The sequence below is a fragment of the Vulpes vulpes genome, chromosome 9 (genome assembly GCF_048418805.1).
Source record: "Vulpes vulpes isolate BD-2025 chromosome 9, VulVul3, whole genome shotgun sequence".
NCBI lineage: Eukaryota > Metazoa > Chordata > Mammalia > Carnivora > Canidae > Vulpes > Vulpes vulpes.
The window spans coordinates 56,010,372-56,016,566 of NC_132788.1; positions in this window are offsets into that span (position 1 = coordinate 56,010,372).

The window sequence follows — 6,195 nt, forward strand, 5'->3', positions numbered from 1 at the left end:
AAAGAGGTGCTCTCTCCCCCAGGTGGGGATGTGGGGCCAGAATTGCAGCCATCTTTGTCAATATACTGTGAGAGCCCATCTGAAAAAGGAGCCAAGACAGAAAATTGGAACCACAAAATGGAGAAACAGATACTTGAGGACATTAACAGAGCTTCTGGATCCAGCCATACCTGAAGCTGGTGTGAACCTGCCTCCTGAGCTGATACTTTGCTTTTTATGTCGGCTCACTTGAATTGGTTTTGTCATTTGCAATCTGGTCTCACTCTGTTGACTCACTTTACCCTCCCATGCTCCCAATGGACCTTGTCATTCCTTTAAATTGTTCTTCTGAAAGGACTGCCCCAGTGTCCCACTGTCCACCCACAGGCCCCTGCCCTCCTCTCTTCTCAGGGTGCTCCCTAGGCCCTTCAGCTGGCCCCTCTGTGTGGGTCCCACATCTCTGCCCTACACCCCAATGAGAAGAATGGATGGCCGTGACCTGCCCCGTATGGAGACTTGGTGTATACCAGGCGCTCTAAGGAAGGCTGCACGGGCCACCCTTCAGCCTTGGGACAGCCCCAGCAAAGACAGGGTTCAAAAGCTTGTCTTGCTAGTCTGGTGCTGAGACTGGAAGGCTGTATTTTCTGCCCTGACCCTACACTCCACTCCTACACAGGGCTGGGGAGCCCAGGACCCACCGTTGACCTACTGTGTCTCTTAGACCTCACTTCCAGGAGCCCCGTGAGGCTCTGGAGAAGGGCTTCCTGTCGGGGGGGGGGGGGGGGGTGACCCCAGTGCCATGAGGAAGCAAAGGACCACATGTATTTGCTTATCTGTAAAATAGGGGCTTAGCAATGGCCCCAGCCTCCTCTCTGTACTCCCTGCCCAGGAGGGGAGGGACTTGGGCAGGAACAGGTCTCCGGAGGCCTAGGTCAGCATCCTGGGTCTGGTCCACCATGGCTTTTGGTGCAGGCAAGCTTCTTGTTCCCACGCCTCCGCTTCCTTATCTCTAAATGGAGCAAGGAAAGATTTCTTTTACTCACCCATCAGCTAAGCTGGGAGAGGGTGGACACACCTCCAGTCAGGGGCTCCAGCTTTTCCCGCCTCCAGCCCTCGCATCCCCAGTGTAGCCACTCTCCCGTGCCCCTGCCTCCCGCCTCTGGTGGGGCTGGGACCTGTGTCCCTGCAAACCTCCTCAGCTCTCAGGTCTACCTCCTGGGTCTCTGGATTGACTCTTCCCTGGCCCCAGGACAGACCTGAAGACTGGAAAGGCCTCTTTCCAGGCTCTGCAGGACTTAGGGATCCCATGCACCGGGGGCTCCACCCAGCGGACTCCAGTAGACTAACCCAGTTGAACTGGTCCCTCTGGCAGGGCAAGGCCTAGTGCTGAGCACAGAATCAGATGGGGTTGGGGGGCTCAAGCACTCAGCACAAGGGGTGCTTGCCATCCCTCTGTCCCAGGCATCAGACCTTGGGTGATATAGCCAGAGGGCCCTTTAGCCGTTCCGGCAGCTCCATTCGTCAGAGGCAGCAGAGAGGCCCTGGGTCTTTCTACAGCGAGCACTACTGAGGCCACTGGCACTTGCACAGCGGGGCATTGATCCTTACAGAGGTACTGGGGGAACAGGAGGACTCTATGGCCCAGTCCACAGGTACTCATCAGCACACACTGGCTGAACAGAGGCAGGGACGGGGACCCATCAGACCTGCTTCCTGTTCTTGGGGAGGATGCACAGGAGGACAGACAAGCCAGCAAGCAGCTTTAGGGTAGGGACCATCCAGGCTGGAGCACCAGCACAGGCCCCCAGGATGGCCAACACTCCTGAGCCTGGAGAATGGCGAAGGTGGCACGTAGACCGACCAGGCACGAAGCAGGAAGAGTCAGCAGGGCTTCAGGTTCCCCTCTGAGAGTTCAGTGGAGCAGCAGAACCACAGGGGAACTGGCACATACACACACCTGGCCACTAGCTGCACACTTGAGGGGCTGATGAACCAGTTCCTGAAGACTGGATTTCCAGGGTGGAGGCTGAAGTCTGAGACCCACAGGCATACAACCTGGGTCAGTGAAACAGAAGGAGAATCCAGGGAAAATGGAGTTATTGGTGCTGTTTCACACTAAGGAGGTAAATCAGCTGATCAGCAACCAAAATGGTGGTTTCCTTCCAAATCTGGCAAGAATTGAGCTTGTGGCCCACCCTGTGGAAAACCTGTGAGTAAGGGAGTTGTGGGAGATGTAGTTTTAAGCCTGGCCAAGCTGACACACTCCACTGCCACCACGTTTCCCTGTTACAGAACAGGCACATGTGCGAGGGTGAGGAGGAACTGGCCCAGAGGTCTCAAACATAAATGAGCACAGGCACCAGGCCAGGTAGGGCAGACTTGCCAACCAGGGGACACAGACCCCACCTGAAGGGGGGCAGTGACTACCAGTTCTGCGAACTGCTTTCCATTTTCTCAGAAAGTGTCAGAAGCACCTCCTGAAAATATGTCTACATCCCCTTCCAGAGGCAGGGAGTGGCTTGGGCTATCCAGGGGGCAGAGGAGGGTGCAGCTGCCTGCTAGTGGTCCCACAAGGGGCTCCATCTTCAGAAGCACTTCTTGAGAATTTATGTAGAAACCATACTTTTTGGGGGGCTGAAACCCACTTGTAAAATGAGAGCTTAAAAAAAATACCCCACCTCGCAACCATCAGGACAACTACTATTTTAAAAAATCACAAGTGGTGGCAAGAACGTGGAGACAGACATAACCCTTATACACTGTTAGTAGGAATGTGAGATGGTGCAGCCACTGGGGGGAAACACTATGGAGGTGTCTCAAAAAATTAAAGAATTATTATATCACCCAGTAGTTTTACTTCTGGACACATGCCCGAAAGAACGGCAAGTATCGACTCAAAGAGATTTGTACACCCATGTTCATAGCATTGTTCACAGTAACCAAGAGGTGGAAGCACCACACATGTCTATCAACGTGGATAAACAAAATGTGGCATCTCCATATGATGATTAGCCCGTCTTAAAGAGAGAAAGAAGTCTGACACACACTAGAACATGAAGGAAGCTTGAGGACACGGTGCTAAGTGCAGTAAACCAGTCACAAAAAGACAAATACTGTGTGATCTCGATTACATGAAATATCTAGGACACTGAAAATCATAGACAGAAAACCTGGTGGTTGCCAGGCCCTGGGTGGGGTAGACAGAAATGGGGCTTGTTTAATGGACAGAATTTTAGTTTTGTAAGATGAAAACGTCCTGGAGATCGGTTGCACAACAATGTGAATATACGTAATGCTACAGAACTGTGCACTTAAAAATGGTTAAGATGGTAAGTTTTATGTTGTGTATTTTATCACGATTGAAAACACTACACAAGCCAAACAAAACCATGTGTGAGCTCAGTGGGGCCTGTAGCTCTCCACCTTTTGAGGTCACTCAACTTGATCTTCTATGAGGGCCCTTCCGCTGCTTCACAGGACAAGAAACCCGAATGGCGATGTTCTGGTGGCAAGAAACGAGGCCAAAGGAAGCTCTCAAGTGGTGAAAGTGAGACCCAGCCTGCCAGTACTGTGGGTCGGTACCAAGGGTCACAACCTCTCCCCAGAGGATTGTCATTAGGATTTCTGAGCCTTGTGAGTACACCCTGCAGATACACACTTCCAGAGGCCCCTTTTCTTACCCACCTCACCTTGGCTCTCCTAGCTCCTGTCCTTCTTCTGGAAGCTTCTGTTAGGGGCCGGGAGTGTGGCACTGGGGCCCTGACTCAGCCTGACTGTCCTTGAAAACTTTTTGTTCAGCTTGATTGTCCAACTCCTTTCACTGATACTCCCAGCTCCGCCAAATAGTCCTCTGGCCTCTGTGGCCCACAGGAGCCCTGCCTGGGAAATCTGCAGTATACCTCTCCTCCCAGGAGTCCTGGATGCAAGGGGAGATCCTCATCTATCTCTTCAGAGGGGCACCAGCCCAGAGGTAGATTCTGGTCTCACAACAATGAGATCTGTTTCTCTGGGCTCTTAGGAGTTCAACTGTGACTACCCACTGTCCTGATTCACAGATGGGCAAACCAAGTCTCTGAGGAGCCAAAGTACTTGGTCAGTTTTTCTTATACTGGGGACCCTGCCATACAACCTGAGCCAAAGCTCCTTTCTCCAAGGAATGACCTTCCACCCTTCCACCCTTGCTTCTTGCTCTGGCTGAGAAGGGGGAGGGAGGAAGTTCAGGCCCAGTGGGGATTCAGGAGTCTGAGGCCTCCCATTATTCTCTGGTTCTCACCACCAATCCCCCCTCTTGGTGTTCCCAACAGCAAAGAGGAGCTTGTCCAGACTGTAAGCTTAAACACCCCTCCCAGGCTAGGAGCACTTTAGATTTGTCCTTGGCCAAGCCCCTCCCTTCCTCCCTTGCTTGAATTTGTTCTGCCTCTGTAGGAAGCAGGTTGGGCTTTAGGAACACAGGCTTTGCACTAGGAGATGGATCTTGATGGACTGGAGACAGGAGCAGAGGAGGCGGGGTGGGGAGGTGGGGGGTGGCGGAGTGGTAGAGTGGGCAGATACCTGTCTATTAGGACCTGGAACAGAGGAGCAAGGAATCTCCTAAGGCCTGGACCCAAGCCTGGTCACTGCACAGGCTGAGCAGGGGCAAGAGGGGCTTGCTATCTGGGAGCCCAGCCAAGGGGCCAGACAGCCATGTTTGAGGCCTCTCCCACCTATTCGGGGAAACCGTTGAGGCCCTGGCCTGACTTGGCCACGTCGAATGGCAGGTGAAGGCTGTCCTGTTTGTCTCTGAGATTTGTTCTTTAAAAACAAAGGGTAGGAGGAGATGCTCCACTGCTCTAATAAGCAAGCTAAGTATTGAAAGGTGGGATTCACGTGTCCCTGTGAAAATTTGGAGCAATTTGGCAATACCTATTAAAGCTGGATGACCCAGCTAAGAAAAAAAATGCAAGGGGAGATAGATGCCCAAAATGATACCATTTACAAAAACCTGAAAAATCACAAAATATGTTATCAGGTTCAAGAATGTGCTTTTTTGTTTGTTTGTTTTAAGAATGTGCTTTTAACATCCCATTTATGTGCAAGTAAAACCTGAATGAAAAGGATACAACCCCTGAGGACATGCTGTCCTTTCCTGTTACAGTGATTTACAACCCTGACAAACGGTAGAGACAGCAATGAAAAACAAAGGGAATTTCACTTTTGTTGCTTATTAAATTCGAAGCATTATGGCAATATAATCATAACGGTCAACCTTCTGGTAAGTTATCTGTATTTTTAAATCTCTTGGTAATACAAACAACTCAATAAGCCCAAACAAACATGGAGGCCGCTGTGAAAACGCTCCCACCTCCAGGGCTCAGGGAGCTGGGGCGCGACCCACCACAGCCCACTCCGCCCCTCGCGGGAAGGCGGGCGCTCCACAGAGGAATCCGGAGAGGAGAGCCGGGAAGGAGACCCGGGCTGGCCCCGCCCCCGGCACCCTGGGAGGCGCGCCGCGCACTCCCATTAGCGAACAGCGCGAGAGCCCCCCTCCGATTGGTGGACACTGCGATCCTTGATTTGCATAGGGCTTCGGGCTCTCGCCCTGCCCGCCGCGGGCTGCGTCTGCGCAGCCTGCTCCCGAGGAGCCCTGCCCCGCCCCCGCCGGCCTGTGCATCCCCTCTTCCCGGAGCCCTGCGGGAACCTTCCCTTCTGGGTACGGGTGTGGTTATTCCTATTCTGCCCGTACAGAGCAGGGCACGTAGGAAGTGCTCGCAGTCACCTAACAAGTAGTTACACGTCCGTCTGTTAACGGTGAAGCAGCGGCCTCTGCGTTCAGAGAACTAGTGGGCAGGGTGCGGAGACAACAGATAACCATTCCAAGTAAGGGTTCAGTGCCAAGGAGGAGCCTGCAAAAGCAAATCACAGGGGCTCTGGCCAGCGCCTTTGGCAGCCCAGGTCTCCCTGTGTCCTGCTCTGCCCAGAGGCTGGGAATCTGGGTGGAGCTTAGTGGGCTGTGACTGGGGCCTCTCAGCCAGACCCTATGGTCCCTGTGGTCAGGACAGGGTCTTGACCTCTGTGTCCCATTCTTTGCCCAGCTTTGTGTTTAGCAACCACTCAGCTTGGTTTTCAGTTAAAGGATTCACAAAACTTCCAAGTATTAAGAGTGAACAGTGCCTCAATGAAGACACCCTCACCACACACACACACACACACACACACACACACACACACACACACACA